Source organism: Thermobia domestica, chromosome 17, assembly GCF_964235325.1.
Source record: "Thermobia domestica chromosome 17, izTheDome1.hap1.1, whole genome shotgun sequence".
In the NCBI taxonomy this organism is placed as follows: Eukaryota; Metazoa; Arthropoda; class Insecta; order Zygentoma; family Lepismatidae; genus Thermobia; species Thermobia domestica.
Genome location: NC_137470.1, coordinates 97,256,387 through 97,275,093, shown reverse-complemented (window position 1 = coordinate 97,275,093; position 18,707 = coordinate 97,256,387). Strand labels below are relative to the sequence as shown.

General features: G+C 38.7%; 1 long non-coding RNA gene across 1 annotated transcript in view; it reads right to left on the bottom strand.

Annotated features, from left to right (window-relative positions):
• The window catches only part of LOC145674592 (uncharacterized), a 203,693-nt gene that overhangs the window by 48,614 nt on the left and 136,372 nt on the right, over positions 1 to 18,707 (bottom strand). The gene's annotated exons all lie outside the window — the stretch shown is intronic.

Genomic DNA, 18,707 nt, shown 5'->3' with positions numbered 1-18,707 from the left:
TGAAAGACGAAAAACCATTTGCAAATTGCTGCTTCAACGACAGAGCAGAAAGGGGTTTATGCATCGAATTATTACGGGTGATGAGAAGTGGATCCATTACGAGAACCCTAAACGAAAAAAGGCCTGGATGAAACCAGGTGAACCAGGTATATCACAACCAAAACGAGATATTCACTGTGCAAAGGTTATGCTGTGCATATGGTGGGATATGAAAGGTGTGGTGTACTATGAGCTGCTGCAACCGGGTGAAACTATGAATGGAGAACGTTATCGACGACAATTAATGCGTTTGAAGCAAGCTCTGGCCAGAACACGACCAGAATGGGAGAACAGACATGATAAACTTGTTGTTCAACATGATAACGCTCGCCCACATGTCGCTAAACCGGTCAAAACCTATTTAGAAAATGTCGGATGGGAAGTTTTACCCCACCCGCCGTATTCACCAGACGTTGCTCCTTCGGACTACTACTTGTTCGATTGCATGAACAACGATTTGATTGGACAGCGGTTTACTTCTTCAGAAGATATCGAACCATGGGTCTCTGACTGGATCGCTTCCAAGGATGAGGACTTCTTTCGCCACGGAATCCGTACATTGCCTGACAGATGGGCGAAAGTGGTGGCTAGCGATGGACAATATTTTTCTTAAGGTATTTATGTATTTTGTGTTTTTACTACAGCTTCAATATGTGCGTACCAACCGCACGAATTAATTGCTAGACCAAATAAAAAACCTTGTTTCACATAAACGCGGATTTAAGCAACATTAAGCTGATATTGGATACGCACATAAAATTTTTGTGTATAGTGATATTGTGCAATATCAATTTTTAGATGAGACCAAATTACCATTATTACGTATGCAACAATTTGCGATGTAAAATACGGTAAAGTGCAAACAATCACATTTCAAGATATTCATTATGTACCAGTTACAAAATCTTATCAATATCGAAGTGCTACTAAAGGACCATGCAGGGCAAAATTTGACATTTCGTTCCGGGAGATTGACGATAACACTTCATTTTAAACGTGCTGCTGGTGCTGCTAAGCAAAAATGAAATCTAGACGTACATGTTATGAACGTGTTCGTGGAATACCTTACTTTTAAGGTCCTGTTTTTCAAAGAGGACAAGTTATCGGTAGTTTTTTTTTGAGGTTTAGCACGTATTGCATTACCGTTTCTTAAACAAGGTGCCAAAGCATTAGGTCGCACAGCATTACAAAGAAAAATTCAAGTTGTAGGCGATGTAATAGAAAACCGCAAAATAAAAAATCTGTTTTTTGAGTGTAAAAGAGGCTGGTGAATCATTAAAGACAAAAGCTGTTAATAAATTTGGTTACTATCTGGTAGCGGTAAGAGGCGGCCACAAAAACGTAAAGCTCCCGTAATACGTTTTGGACCACCAATCAAACGTAAACGTTCTCGTATTGTTAAATGTAAAACAAAAAGAAGGAAGACTACATATATATTTTCATAATGGGTTTACTTAATTCGAATAGCCATGAATGTTGTACTTCAGAATTTGACGTATTTTCCGTCCCAATGACACCAACTACTATAGAAGCAACTTCACATGTGGAATTTCGTCCTATTTCTACACTAACTTCAGATGGACCTATCGAATTTGTTATTCCTGGTGAAACAGGGGAATTTATGTATCCAGCATATCTTTATGTTTTCATACGTTGTAAACTTACAAAATCAAATGGTAATAATTTACCTGAAAACGTTGTAGTTGCACCATTAAAAATTTTCTACATGCATTCTTTAGTAAACTTGATATTTCATTAAATGATAAATTAATTACTCCATCATCGGGATCTTGCCCTTATCGCGCATACATTGAAACTTTGTTAATTTATTCAAATGATGCATCAGAAACACATTTGACATCTTCACGGTACAAAGATACTGGAGAACAATTTAATACATTAAATTATGCAAATGCCGGATTTGATAAATGTGTTGGTTTTGTTAAAATATAGTACACCATTTGAAGTGTATGGACGTACTCATGTTGATATGGAAATATATACAGATATGATGCATGAAACAGCCAAATTACCTATTACGGGAGTTGAAATTCGATTTTATGTAATACCTCAACATGTAAGTTCATACAATCTTGATAATCTGTTCCTTAGTATTGTACCTTGGAAATGGATACACTCTTTAAGCATTTATTCTATCCCCTACTGCTACATTGGATGATAATACTTGAGATGTTGTACGTGATGCTCCCATTAATTAAAAAAACATTCAAAGAATCATTAACACACCAATGAGTTGTATTGCATATGCACAATTTGATTCCCTCATACAAATAGAAAAAGATAGAAATGTATATAGTGATAATTCATTTTAAATGTTAATCAGTTGAGTAGCATGAGGGTTGTTGTACACTTCTCCGTTTTCCGTGCTGAAGACGATGACGAACGTATTGTTAAAGAGTTGGCAATAGCTAATCCAGATATACCATTCATTCATAGTTCAATATTTACACCTCCGTGCACTACTACTGAATTGTGTGAAGCAATAATAGAGACAAACATATACGTGTGTGATAATTTTTACGGAATCAAATGGCACAAAGGAGATGTCGAACACCCACACCTTAAAGAAATTATTCCCAAATATTGTACGAATATTTTATCTGTTTATACTTACAGAAAAGCTCGCCAGGACTTTCTACAGGAAATTCTTCAACGTGATATTATCAATCTCGAGAATTTGGACTGTCCAGGGTACACATCTCTAGGATTCCATGTGTCAAAGTTTGCACGTTATAATCATCGCTTGGAACATTACAAGTACAGCGTACATGGTCCCTGGTTATACAGTTAATATGTAAAAGTGAATGACTATGTTTTGTTTGTGAACAATAACAGTGATAAATATATTCCTACTCCAATAAAGAAATAAAAATGAATACGGTTGAAATTTTAAAAGATCTTCTCAGTGATTAAGAAAACTGGATCATATAAGAATGGTATTTATTCCATTGATACAATTCTACAAGCAGTACAGAGTGCTGTTGGAATAATCATTAATCTCGATACATCAGATTCCGGAGGATGTCATTGGGCTGGACTATACATAAACAAAAATCATGAATGATTTTACTTTGACAGTATACGAATGCCAGTGCCAAAAGAAATTCATTCATTCTTATGTAAAATTAATATAGTTTATTAAGTAAATAGTCGAGGATACCAACAAGAAGAATCCGTGTTGTGTAGGTATTTTGTATTATTTTTCATGTATCATATACTACGCAATAATTCGTTTGAAAATCTTTAAGTTTGTTTCATAAAAATGAATGATAAGATTGTATATAATCTTGTATTTGAATTTTTAAAAAGAAAACAAAGCATTTATCTGAAAAAATAAATTTATTGTTTATATATTATGTACACAAATATATAAACCAAAAATATTGTTTTAAATATTTTTTTAAAATTTTACTTTTTGTGTTTCATTTTACAAACATAAAATAAAGAAAGGTAATCTTACAACATTGAAAATGAAGTAGTTAATTCTTTTGATCATTGGAGCTTCAACCAATAATTAAGTTGTTGTCCATTTCGATATGCACAACCAGATTTATGTCATGTTTTATGTTTTGTTCATTAAAAGAACATTCATTCATAACATTAACACACAATTCATTTAATGGTGGGCATTGTTTTAATTCCAGATCAACATTATGTAACGAAAATAGTTTCTTAATCCAAATGGATTTCTCTGCACGTTTACAATAAAAGATTGCATTTTGCAAACATAATTAATATACAGGGTTACGTATATGTGATACGGTATACATGTTTTTATTATTCCGACGTAACCCATGCAATTTATTTCTTAACACATCAATTTGTTTGTGACATCCTAAAGATAATTAATTGTATTCAAATATATATTTTACTATACAATGCAAATTTAGTGTATCACCACACGCACTGAAACAAAATTCACTAATAATAAATTCGTTGTTTGAAATCTTAAAAACTTGTATGTCAATAATATATTGATTAACACATGGTGAAATTTCACACCTGCGACGAAGGAAAAACGGAATAATTTGACCGATAAATTCCGTATTCTTTGAATATACACACGTTTTTCGAATAAAGTTTGTGGTTGAAATTTCCCTATGTTTTTCTTGAAACACATCAAACAATTCAATAAAAGTTTTCTCATTGGATAAATGCTGTACAGCAAACGTTCCTGTATTATGCAGAAGCAAACACTGGTGTTGAAGATTCAACGTGAATTGTTCACAGGAAATAATATTTAAACGCAAGTATATATTTACAGTTTGAGTTTTTAAAGCACACAGTTCACTAATAATAGTGTCACTACAAGATACACAAACATGAGCACCATCAACAATATAAGAATACATCTCTTTGAAACACAAACTATATACAGGAACACAGTCATATCAATCAGTTTGCATATGATTTTTCAGTAATAAGGAAACTACAGGAACACAGTCACTTCAATCACTTTGCATAAGCTAAAATTCTCACTAATTCACTGATAAAATTACTGTCTTTTTCTTGAATTAAATCGAAAAATTTTTCATAAAATATTCCCTGTATACATATAACAATAATGTTGGATTTTTCATATACATAAAAAAGGTCTTCCACTAAAAAGGTCTTCGACTTCTAGGTCAAACAGAGATTTCAGCATACGTCCTCTAGTTACTCTCGAGACATGAAAAGGCACTCATGTCCCATCTGGTTTTCCAATCCTTCCGCACATCCTCCGCAAATACAAATTTTATCTGTGTCCTAATTAGTAATAGCGTCAGTTATACATTTACGATCCACTTTCTGATTGCTGCATAAACAATTCAAACTCCAAAAGTTTCAAGAAGTTCTTCCTAATACTGATGGTGAAGCAGGTGACGATGGCCATAACGTTGGTGATGGTTCCTCCAATTCCAATCCCCCTTCTTCATCTGACGACGATAAATAAATTTCATCATCCGAAGATGATGATAAGTATATCACTTAAACACAATCCGGGAATCCGGCCTCTTCCCGGACTTCTTCGTTCTTGGGGGAGATTGTAACGTCTCCTTGCCCTCAAGCTCGGTAAAAAACTAACTTGCGTACGGGAGTCAAAGCAAAATACATACAGCATTCTCCTTAAACTGGGTGTTAAGCGTTTACGTCACAACACAATGGTGTCCTAACAACAACAAGTTCACACAGGTCCCCCTACGCGCTTATGTATGTGCTCACATGATCATTCCAACAACTTTCTGGAATACAATAGAAAAAATCCTAGAATTTTTCCCTTGTGTACGTGAGTTCACTCGAGGTTAACATTCCAACTACTTTCTTGTCATCAAAGAACACCACCCTATTCTCGGAAATTCCTGAAATTTTCCCATGTGCACGCGCGTCTACACAAGGTCAAACGGCATTCCTGTCAACAATAGAAGAAAAGCAATGCACACCTGCATTCTACCTTTCCCCCCAAACAGTCATATGTTTTTCTTAGAAATTCAAAACATTCAACCCCTGCGTATGTGCATCCGATCACGTAATCATACCAGCTACTTTCTTCAATATAATTAAAATAATGCACACTTGTCTCACCCACAACCCCCACATTCTTCAGCTACCTTCTTGAATACAAAGAAGAAAAGGAAACCGATCTGTCAATTATCCTAATTTATTACACATACAAACATCTGTTGTTAAAATTCCATACATTGTTCCCACACGTACCGATCTGTACTCAAGGTCGAACAACAAAGACCTATTGAAAACAATTGTATGCACAGGTGCAAAGATCGCCCCTAATTTACATAACAATCAGCTACTTTTACGAGTTACTTCTACTCTCGTTAACATCACTAAGCAATGAATACCAGTTTACCGTGAATAAATTCATTTCAATTTCTTTCTCGTATCTGCCCCACCCTTTCTGATGGTGACGCCACTGCCATGGATTGACGTTGCGTTTGATCCTTTTCATATCCTTCATTGTGGCTGTTCCTTTAATTCTCCTAGGTCCAGGATACTTCAAACCACACGCACTTACCTTCACTGTTGTCCAACAAAGATTTGGCAACGTTGAATTTTTCTTTACCATTGGGCGCTATACCATTGTAGAGCTCAAACGGTTGGTCCTTTCGTAAAATTCCAACATTTTAGATCAAACACATACTTTCCAACAACATTACTCTCTTATCATTTTTTCATATCTTCAATAGATATCGAGATGGCCTATGTAAACGGACTTATGGAAAACTCCTTATGGACTTATGTATATATATATAAATATAAATATTTTTGATATGTTTTTCTTTGTTGTTATTTGTTACATACTTTGCTACAAGGGGTGTCATTTCAGGCTTCGCTTGAGCGAGGCAAGGGCACCAGTGACATATAACTTTCACGTTTTGTACTAGTATATTCAGTGTTCGAAGTAGAAAAAAGACCTAGTACGTTTACGTTTAGATACTTTTTATTACGATTTTGACTCGACATACCGGCTATCTAAATATTAAAGTACAGTAGAGGTATGTTGCCTAAAAGTTTGCACAATGACCGAAAACCACTTCAGAGCTTCTCTTTAGTTACGAGGGGAATTGTGAAACTTTGATCCCTCGCCGACAACTTTCTAAAAAAAAGATTGAAAAATATCTCCTTATGTTGTATTATAGAGAATTATACATGAAAATGTTCAAAAACCGAGTTTTTATATTAACAATTTCCTGTGGGTAAGCTTCCGGACCCTCACTCGATTGATAGGTATTCCAAACCCCCGGAACAATCGCTCCCACAGCAGACAACCCCTAAATTCGCTTATGGTCAAAACACGACAGATATGTGAATTAAGAGAAGTCACAAACACATACATAGCAAACAAGCAATTCAACATGGCACATCAAAATGTAAACTAAATGAACTGTTTTGAAGACACCTTATTTTAAAAACAAAAGGAAAGCAAACGATAACAAAAATGTCGGTGTTGTCAACTTAGAAATTATTTCTGTGTAAGAAATAAAATCTTTTTACGCACAAAGCTATTCGTCAATTACTGTGTATAAAAATGGATTTATTAAAGATATTTAGCATCTACTCACTCGTGACGGTATGACTTAGTCACTGAAAAACCAGAGGCTGTATGCATTCATCACTGAAACATCAGAGGCAATATGACACACTACCGCATACCGTCTCACTTCGACCACTAAGTATATCAGTAGAAAATCGATTGAAGAATATGTATTCCTCAAACTCTTGGGGATACAATTGCCAATCCTGCCCCCATTGACGCCCCTGTTTGTTACATTGTTTCAGTGTAAAATGGACATAGATCTGTATCTGAAACATTTATAAATAAATAAAAATAAATAAAATAAATACCCAAGAGTAACGCCTTCATTGTTTTCACCACGCCTTCGGCTTTGCCGTCACTGTTGATATCCAGGTCAGCTGACATATATTTGACGAATATGGGTAAGTGTAACGCCTTTGGCGTTTTTATCCCCACAGGTTGGTTTAAAGTACATGAATGAGTCAAATAAATAACGATAAATAACGCCTTTGGTGCTGCCACCCCATGTCTCGGTCTTGTTAATGTCATTTGACGTTGAGTTGCTTAGGCATTGCCGAACCCCAAGCTTTCGTGTAAGTTAAGAAAGTAATGAAACAAATAACAGATAGAAGGCCTAGACTTTTACCCTTTGAATTTCTAAACAACACCGAGTGAAAGTAATAACTAAGAGCAACGCTTTTGGCGTTAGCCCTCTCGATTCACAGGCTACTTGCCCTACTCTTTTGTCTAAACATGGGTTTAAATATCATTTGAAATGTGCCACCAAACATTTTAGCGACCTCCAAAGCTATGGATTCAACGCTAATGGTTGTCGTTTTTTATTGTTTTCACGCGCATCCTTTTTCCATTTCTTATGGGCCTGGGACTGTGTTGCTTAAATTTTCCTTAAATTTCATCAGAAAAATAACCAATAATCTCAGCGACCCCAAGTATGTCTTATCCCCACAGGACTTTTTTTTTATATTGTGAGATATATTGTACCAACTTTGCTCAGGAATTTCAAATTGCTCCAGGAATTTCAGAGTTATATAGAGCATATGTATATGCATACATTATTATATAGATATATGCCCCCTTTCCCCCTTTAAATGTAAATTTTCGGAAAGGTTGGGATGTGGGTTCGTTTATTTCTAATGAGAAGTTTATATGCCAAGTTTCATCTTCCTGACCTGACGGACTCGCGAGATAGTGAATTTTACGAACAAATCATGACGCTTCACGCTCCTCCTTTAACATATATATTGTTATAAATGTAATATCATATAATCCTTGGGGGTGCTAAGGTTGATCATGCCAAGTATCATTACAACTGGTTCAGTAGTTATTGTGTGATACTATCAGACAGAAACTCCCATTCGCTATTACATAACATTTGACATTGACGAAAAATATTATCTATCTTAGAAAAGGAGAGACAAGGATTTATAGGAAAGTAGATTCCAAATTTAAGAGGAGACTTTAGAAAAAATCAATGTAATTTCATAGCACAAAAGTGATATCATCAACTAGAATCGCTAGTCACACTTATATTTTTGTGACACGGAGATAACACTGGGATCCACAGGACCCCACCACCTTTTTATCTTATTTAAATTTTGAAATATATTTTTGCAATACTTTTTTGTTTTTACTGTTCGGTGACACGTTCTATTTACCATAAGCAACAAATTTGCACTTATAAGCGATTTGGTTACTTGTATTACAGTTTTCATTAACAGTCAGAAGGAAAAATACGTTTTTCTCATTTTATCAAAAAAAAAAAAGAAAAAGAAAAGAAAAGAAAGAAAGAAAAAAGCTAAAAATCTCAACACTTTAGAGATCATTTGTAATAAAATATATGCATATTATAGACCAACATAACAAACACGTGTTATACAAAATATGAAAGAAAAAACTCCCATACACTATTTTGCGAAGAACGGTAAAATTAACCTTTTCAGGACCGACAGGGATTTCAAAAACTCATAGACCTTTACGTTGGCGGACCTAGTACCCCTTCTAACTGTCACAGAGATATGAACTATACCTCGTTGTAAAGCTTATGTAACACAGACTTTAATCAGCTAACATTTTTGCCACCCATGTCATACTCTTAGTAGAAGAAGAAAAATATTTTTAAAAACGAGAATTTATTTGTTTTTGGAAATTTGTGAAAGGCTGGCAATACTGTTACTTGTCATACGGAAGGAAAAGATTCACATGTACGCCAGGCATTGGGTACAATCACGTAAAAAATGAAGGGCGAAAATTCAATACCAAGTGAGAAAAAATACCGAACGTGTTTCCTATCCTGTGTATATTTTATGAAATATTTTGGTCTACCCTGACGTTGGCTGCCCTATGTGCGCCCCTAAATGTCACAGAGGTATAAACCATACCTGATTGAAAAGCTCATAGAACACAGATTTCAACAAAGTAACTCTTGTGGCCCCGTGCGTGCGACAAATAACAGTGTTGGCAGCGTCCCACAATTTTCAGGTGTAAAAAAATAAACAGTGAAAAAGGGTAAATTCAATATCCCTCTGATTCATCACTTTCAAGCCCAAGGCCATACACAGGGCATCACTAGTTAGTATGTTTGTTTATCTTTGTTGATATCATTTTTTATGCTTGTAGCTCCTTTGGGGAGAGAGTTTCTCCCCGAAATGCTGAGGGAGAGGGGAACTAAAACATCCAATTTCCCTCCATACCTTTTCGTTGCGAGACCCTTGATGGGGATAAAATGCATACCATTGGAACGTTTTGTCCCTCCTAAAGAGATAGATACCTAAATCATCTCTCTACGTTAATTAGGAGCCGAACTACGGAGGTTTAAACTACTGGCTTAGTACTCGGACCGTTGGTCCTGAAAAGATTAACGCTTTGGTAGTTGTACTTTTACAAAATACTAAAATCTTCTACACCACTGTCACCATCATTATTGGCAAGCAAAAGTTCAAGTATTTCATCTTCTTTTAACTTACTCTGAGCCATATCATCTTCTTTTAACTTAGTACTCAAAAAAAAAACAGAAAAACACCAGATCAAAAATCAATTTATCTGGAGTCTGTCAGACAACATAGAGACCACGGAGGTTATAGTTACTGGACTCTCAGTAGTTTGCAACATTTGTAAAAACCTACTATGTAAGTACTATGTAAGTAAATCAACTAGTTTCAAGGTCCAACTTAAAGGCTACACATGTATTGGAGAAAATTTTGGGAGGTAAAAACTTTATTCCTATAAATTGAGCAGCTCGGGGAAACATAATGGTATGTCACATTTTCTGATTTTCGACTAAATTGATAAGGAACGGACATGAACGTGTCATCCTGACATCCAAATCAAACCAAGTCCATTCGATAAACATAACAAAGATAAGTTCATGCACAAAAAATTAGGTGCCATGGACAACGGAGTAAGTCTCTGGGGCCCATTAACGTGTTAGTATAAAGAAAATCATAGACTGGCAGTGAAATAGTTATTGCATCAACACTGTTCGTTAGAAAGTCATGGATTATAATTCGCTCTCTTCAGCATTAAACAGACGCCCATAACGTACCTGAACAGTGAAAATCGGGATAGTGTCAAGAAAATTCCCTCCCATCAACCTTGACCCCTCTGGAGTGACCCCGAGTAAAAACATATAATTCAAATATATCTCGAAAAATACTATAGGGGTTAGGAAATGACTTTACTAAGTTTCGTTTTGATAGACGGAATAGGTATGAGGCGAAAAGTTGTATACCAATATGCTCTGCACCTACAAACCAGAACATATGACCTGATCTATAAAGAGAATATAATAGAAGAAGTAAAAACGCAATACTACTTATCCTGATATTAAGATTTGTACCATTTTCACCGTAGAATGAAGCAAGCGTTTTAAACAGCAACTGTGATACTGTTGTATTGAAATAAACCCACGTTATCCACCAACACCCCCACCCACACACCTTTGTTCTCCATTCCGTTCTTACGGTGTCACACTATATCTTCTTCCTTGTTTTGAGGATATACCTCGTTGACTTTTTCAAGATACATTTTAATTGTGTACTCCTATTAGTGTGGGACTTACCAAGAAGGATGAGGGGGAAATCCCCTTCTGAAGAATTGGATGTTCCCCAAAAGTTTTAAACTTCCCCAAGTTAAATTTCTTGTGTGTGCACTTTATTCTCGCTGTAAAATGTCCTTTAATTCGCACAATGACTCCTACCGGCTTCGGCTTCACTTTAGAGAACTCACAACCCCACAATAGAACTGTTTTGGAAGACACTTTTGCGACTTATCCCCAATTTCCCTTTTCACATATCACGAAACAATACGAGGGGTAACCCTTGAAACACTTGTTTCGTTCTACAGAGAATGTGGTACAATTATTGTATCAGTATAAACAGTACTGCGTAGAATAGCAGGTCATAGGATTGGTTTTGTATGTACAGAGTGTATTGGTATACAACCTTTCCTTCCATACCTATTCTGTCCATGAAAACAGGACTTGGCACAGTCATTTCTTAAGCCCTATAGTATCATTCGAGATACATTTAGATTGTTAATTTTTACCCGGGCCATTTCAGAGGGGCCAAATTTGATGGGAGGAATTTTTGGAGGGAATTTTATAGACATTATGCCCATTTTCCCTGATCAAGTACATTATGGCCGCCAATACATAGCATCTATAGAAGCTTGTTTCATGTCGAAGAGAATTAAAAATAAACCATGACTTAGCAATGAACAGTATTGATACTATAGCCATTTTACTGCAAGTCTACGATTTTCTTTATACTAACAGGGTTAATGGGCCCCAGGGACTTACTCCGTTGTTCATGGCACCTAATTTTTTGTGCATTAACATACCTTTGTTATGTTTGTCGAATGGACTACTTTTGATTAGTATGTCCGGATAACAGGTTTATGTCCGTTCCTCGTGAGTAGGAATGTTCAACATTTCCATGCAATTCAAAGTAATAACACATGCCACACAAGCTTCTAGTACTATCTGCAGATACATTTCCAAAATTACACTACTTACATACTGTTCTATGAATTAATAACAGTATGTAAGTAGTACGAGTTCCACCTAATAACAAACGTTTATCTGAAATGGTGCTTACCATTATGTTCGGCCCAAGGACCTCAATTTCAGAGCTCCTTCGTGGCTAAGCGGTTAGCGTACGCTCTGTTAGGAGACCCGGTTCGATTCCCGGCAGGAGTTCGTGTGGTTCGGATACCACGTTAATCATTAGGTCCACGTCTCACATAGCCTCGCTGCTGAAAGGGACGCTAAATTCAAAATCAACTCAGCTCAATTTCAGAGTTTGTGTCATCCAACTCAGAACAACTCTAATTGTATGGTTTAAACTATGTGAATGGTCCTAATTTCCAGAACACAAAGTAAAGCGAATGTTATTTTGTATAAAGATAACCAGGAAACTTTTGTCGCTTTTTGTGGAGGTCTGTGTTCAATTGGATCTCAAACCGTGAGTTGAATGCGAATAGAGATAAGGAAAGGTCAGTTGTTGGTGTGGGTATATTCAACATACTACCTGGTTGTGTCAGTTCAGTCACAACGTGAACTTGCGTAAGGACAGAGTGAACATGAGGCCTCCACAGAGCATCATAAGTGTGTGCGTGCTGTAAGAGTTCAAACTGGGGTCAAACGCCGACACAGTGGGGCAAAATATATGCCAGGTCTTTGGTGAGGGTGTCTTGATTACGCGGACAGTGCAGTGGTGTTAAGTTAAGTTTAAGGACGGTGACGAAACACTCGAAGACGCAGCACGTGCCGGAAGACCAACACATATACAAAATGAAGATCCTCAGGCAGCAATTGAGGTGAACAGTGGCCAGACATGTAAGGAACTAGAACTACAATTCAATGTGAGTGTATAAATCATTCGGCAGCACCTCCACCAACTTGGGAAGCATTACAAGTTGGGTGGATGGGTGACTCATTATTTGACTCCGGGTCAGAAGGCAACGCGAGCAGACTCCTGTGTTTCTTTGCTGTCTTGTCTGAGGAACCCCTATGAGGAACCCCGTCATGGCCGGTCCCAAGCCCGTGCTGAGAAAGGCGGAGGGATCCCCGCTGGCTTGGTTCCTGTGGCATGCATTGTGGCCACAGTGTACCGGTGGGGGAGATTGGTTCGAATGGGAGGCTTGGAAACAAACTTCCTTTTCGAATGTCCTAAGCGAGCTTCAACTTCTCTTGTGAGGTTGTATGTAAAGCAGGACAACAACCTACCGGCGGAAGTGAGCCTTCGGGTATCCACCGAAATGGGCGACTAACTCGTGCCATTGGATCTGGGAGAGTACATTTGACCCCATCACGTTCTCATTCGGGTAGGTAATCTTGGCTGCCGTACCTACTGACGGGGTTAAGCCTTCGGGTATCCCCCGAAATGGGCAACTAGGCCGTGCCCTTGGGTCCGGGAGATAAGGCTGTGTCGTACCCCAACACGCTAAAAAGAGTGGGTAGCTCGTGTGTCCAAGAGTGTGGGCGGATCCAGCGCCCTACCGGAGAAGATGTAGGTACTGCCCTCAAAGAAAGTGTAATGCGTTCTCTTGGGTCCGGGATGGGATACGTAGTATCCTAACGCATACTCGTAACTCAGAAGCGCTGAGGAAGTGGGTCACTCCTTCATCCCAGGTTTCCTGCGTCCTACTGGGTGCAGGAGCCACGACCCTACCAGGGGAACCGCCGCTCCCAAATAGCCATTATCTTTAAAGGTAGACAGTCTACATCAGCCATTGGGTCTCGTAATGTATGGTTGACCTCTCAAGTAAGAAGAGGTAATTCCGTATCGTTTGAACGGTCCTAACGAAGGAAGGGTATGTGTGTCCCTTCTAATGGTGGCTTACACGTACCTTTGGGATTCGGACATGTAGCTTAGCTACAACTTGTACGTGGTACCTAAACACGTTAAAGATAGGTAGCACCGTATTGCTTGGGCGGGCCTACCAAGGGAGACATGGCTCCCAAATGACAATGTCTGCTTTTGAGCAAACGGTTTACATCAGTCATTGGCTCTGGTAATGTACGGTGTACCTCTACCGTAATTAGAGAAAGTCCCGTATTGCTTGGACGACCCTACCGGGGGGTGTCGGATTCCAGTCTGCAGGGGGACCAAACGGAGGTGGGAGAGGGGCCAATCCCAGGAATCTGGGTAACAGTTCTGATTCTGCTACAGGGAGGAAACTCTGTCGGATATGGGCCGACACCAAACTCAAATGGTGACTTAACGCGTACCATTGGGTCCGGGATGAGATACGGAAGTATCTCGACGTGTGCGTGGTACCTCTACACGAGAAGGCGGTTGCCAGTTGAACGATAGAGGTATTGAACAAGCCCCCTTGGGCATTGCCTGGGGCCCCGGATTTGGTTGGACTCTGCCAGGTTGTGGTCATACCGTGGGATTCGGTACCTTGCGTGAGCTAATCCCAGGAATCTGCTGGTGAGCGTATGGGGGAGGTGAGCTTGCCTTCAAACGCTCGGGCGCATGCCTGCAGAGTATGGTAGGTCTGACTCGCTAGCAGTCTGCCTCAACCAGTAGGTTAACCGGTAGGCACTCAGGACTTCGGTCTGGCCGCGCAGTGAGGGGATACCACTCCCCCAGAGAATGGGGGCTACATCGCTTAGGCGAGTCAGAATTAGGGGACAAATTCTACCGGTGCACCTCATGCACGAGTATACAATAGCGTATAGAGGAACCGCGGGCGGGGTGCGATACATTTGATCGGTACGTGTCCATTAAATAGACCGAACGGTCGCGGGCATGCTCTCCACGCATGCAATTAAGCGTAGCATAGTAGACCACTAGCGAACAACAATGTCTCGTCTGAGGAAGGAGTCATTTCAGGAGACATGGTGTTGACATGTGATGAAAAGTTGGTCCTGTACGAAGCTCCACGGCGCCGTCACCGTTGGTTAGCATTCTATGAACCGGTTCCAAAATAGCCGAAACCAGCAGTGCACCAGAAGAAAATCCTTCTGTTTTTTTGGTGGACTGCTCGAGGCATCGTGCATCGTTAACTGCTACAGGCTGGTCATAGCATCAATGCAACTTTGTACTGTCAGCAAAGTTCAAGAAAAACTCAAAAATTTGGAGCCAGTATTTCTGAATATTAAATGAGTTCTCCTGTAACAGGACAACGCTAAGTCTCACGTTGTCAGGATGGCCCGGGAAACTCATCGCATCCGCCATACTCCCCGGACATTGAACCATCTGATTATCACCTGTTCTATTCATTGGACAATCACCTTAGAGGACGCCAGTTGAAATTCCTAGTAGAGGTGCAAAATGCATTTGATACCTTCTTTGCTTGACGGCCCACAATATTCTACCGCGATGGAATCGATAGCTTTCCAGAACGTTGGCTAAAGGTCGTCGATATTGATGGGGACTATTTCTGATCTTCCAGGTACACCTCAGAAGACACATCGATGTTCGAAGGTGGTGGGTGAAAAAGCGACAAAACTTCCTTGGCTATACCTTTATAATAAGGTACTGTTTTTTTCAAACTAGAAGGGGAAAGATAACATACAAACATTCGTATTACACCAACCAGGACATGTTTACTGGTATTATTATTATTATTATTATTATTATTATTATTATTATTATTATTATTATTATTATTATTATTATTGCTTTAAACAACATCGAGGCTTACAGAATGACATCTACTATTATCATGCAATTTTGACCATTACTAAGTTCTTGCCAAACCTTTGCAGCTCCAACGGATATTTAATCAGTGTATACATGTAAAGTTTGCCACTATATTACTTAAGAACGTGTGTATTTGCTTAATAATTTTCAAAAGAACCTATTGTGTCTCTGGTGTCACTCTCTATGATTGTCATGTAGTTCGGATCTCATGTTAACCTATAGGTTCACGTTTAATATAGTCTCGTTGCTGAAATCGACCCTAAATAAAGTCAAACCAAAACCTTTATGATTGGCCCACAATTTAGTTATTTGTCCCAGTTTTGGTCAGAAAACAATGTGCATTATTCTCTCTCCTGTAATGAATGGTACTATATAACCTCTAAGAAGACGAAAAATAAATGTATTCTAAAGGGAAAAAGGTAATGTAGAACATGCTCTGATTACCGAACATAACGATACAGAGAACTACAACCACATTTTTTTCCTAATTAGAAAATGTTAAAGTACGTTTACAATAAATCTTAAAAAGCAATTACCACTGTTATGTACATACTAGCAGAATACGCGTTCTTCGCACTGGGAGAATACGTTTCACTTAGCACATAAACGGTTGAATTTGGATTTCAACAGCAAAGGAAATGTCACTGTTCATCTCAATGACCGCAGTAACTATGAGTTCGGCACTAATATTAATCATTTTTTATCATTTTATATATATTCCCCTCCTCTTCCCCCAAGAATTTAGATTTGGATTTAAGCGGCATCAGATATGTCACTGTTCATCTCAATGACCGAGGAAACTATGAGTTCGGAACTAATATTGGTCATTTTTTTATCATTTTAAAATATTTCCCCTCCCCTTCCCTAAATTGCACCATGAAAATGAGGCGACAAAAACCATCACAAACCCGAACCTCATCTATGTTGAAAATTTGATCGAGATCGGTCGGGTGATTCAAGAGTTATTAAGTCTCAAACGTAATCACTTTTATTTTTATTTATTTTTATATGTCTCCCCTCCCTCTCCCCTATGTTACACCGTCAAATTGAAATAATTAAAGCAACTCCAGGCCCGAATCCAATCTATGTGACAAATTTGATCGAGATCGGTCTCGTGGTTCAAGAATTATATATATCTCCATGCCCTCTCCTACGTATTATCGTCAAAGTAAAATAATAAAATCAACTCCAGGCTCGAATCCCATCAATGTTGAAAATTTCATTGACATCAATCATGTGGTTCAAGGGGTTCGAAGTCACAAACATAGTGACTTTCATTACTATATACAGGGTGTGTCAAAAGTCCCCTGACTTAGGCCAACTCTGTTATTATCAGAGTTACAACAAAATGTAATTGGGGGAAAGCGTCTCCAAATATGATGTTTTCAATCTAAAGTGAAGGAAGTTTTCCAATTGGAGGAGTCGTTTGGGCTGTACACTCTTTATGCACAAAATGTTAAATAAAAATGTAAAGTTGACATTTACCTGGGACTGCAACATAAGAGAATGAAGTTACTGTCCTCTGTGGTAACGTAACGATGGTCAGTCCCCATTTCAATCAGTAATTTCATTCACCTATGTTGTGAGTCCAGGTAACGTTGCATTTTTATTTAGCATTGGGCTATAAAGATTGTACAGCCCAAATGGTTGTACAGCCCGTTTTGAAAAATTCGTTTACTTTAGATCGAAAACATCATATTGGAGGCAGTTTTCCCTCTTACATTTTGTTGTAATTCCGATAATAACAGAATTACCCTATGTCAGGGGACTTTTGAGACACCCTATATATAGATTATTATTACTTTTGTTAGTTGCTTTTTTACAGTATCCACAAATAGCACAAACGCCCGTTACATAATTAGTACTAGTTTAATGATGTTTACTTGGCAAATAAATTCTTTTTAATGATGTTTGCTTACGTATTATTTGCATTACAGAGTAACAAGAAATAACCAGTACAAAATTTAGCGTATCCTGCCAGGAATGCAGTGTTCTGTAGTCAAATAAGTGTTGTTTTCTGGATTCTTGTGTACCTGTACATGCTTTTTTCGGCTTCCGTACGAGGTATTTCTTTTTTCTGTCTGAATGGCAACCAAACACAGGAAAATGTTGGAACTGTTTCGTCAAGAACACAGTCAATGTAAAATTGCTCGTTTGCTTCTTGTTCCGAAAACGACAGTCTCAGACGCAGTTTTCAATTCCAAAAGCTCGGCAATCGAGGTGACCGTCCCGGAAGAGGAAGAAAGCTCACCGTCAACACGTCCAAGAACCGTAAGATCATCAGAAAGCGAGTGGAACTAAATCCGAGAGTCTCCGTGAGAAAAATCACTCATGGGACCGGGATTAATAGCTAATCGGTGCGGCAAATGGCAAAAAGAAAACTCAACCTCAAGGCGTACAAGCTCCATAAAGTTCAGCTGCTTACGGACAAAAACAAGCGCGTGCGACTCGAACGCCGCCGCCTTCTCAATCGCCGGGTCGCAGGTCAGCGATGGGAGCGCATTCTCTTCACCGAACAGAAGCTGTTCACTGTGGAGCAGGCTCATAACCACCAAAACGACAAGACCCGGTCCGCAGAGGCTCCCGGCACCTCAATCATCATCAAAAAGCGTCAAAATCGGAGTTCGGTCATGACCTGGGGGCGGAATTTGCGCAAGCGGCAAGACGCTTTTGTGTTCCTGGATCAAGGGGTCAAGATCAACCAAGAGGTTTACCGCCACGACATTTTCGAGACCGTAGTACTTCCGTGGGCGAAGCAGCACTTCGGTGATACGGGATGGACTTCACTCCGAACAAGACTTCAGTCCGATCCACAGGGCTAAACGGACGAAAGAATGGTGCAGAACCTATTTTCCGGACTTCATCTCGTCTTCGGAAAGGCCGTTCTACTCGCCGGGTCTCAAACCCATGGACTACGATGTATAGTAGATTTTGGAGGCTAGGGCATGCACTAAACGCCGCAA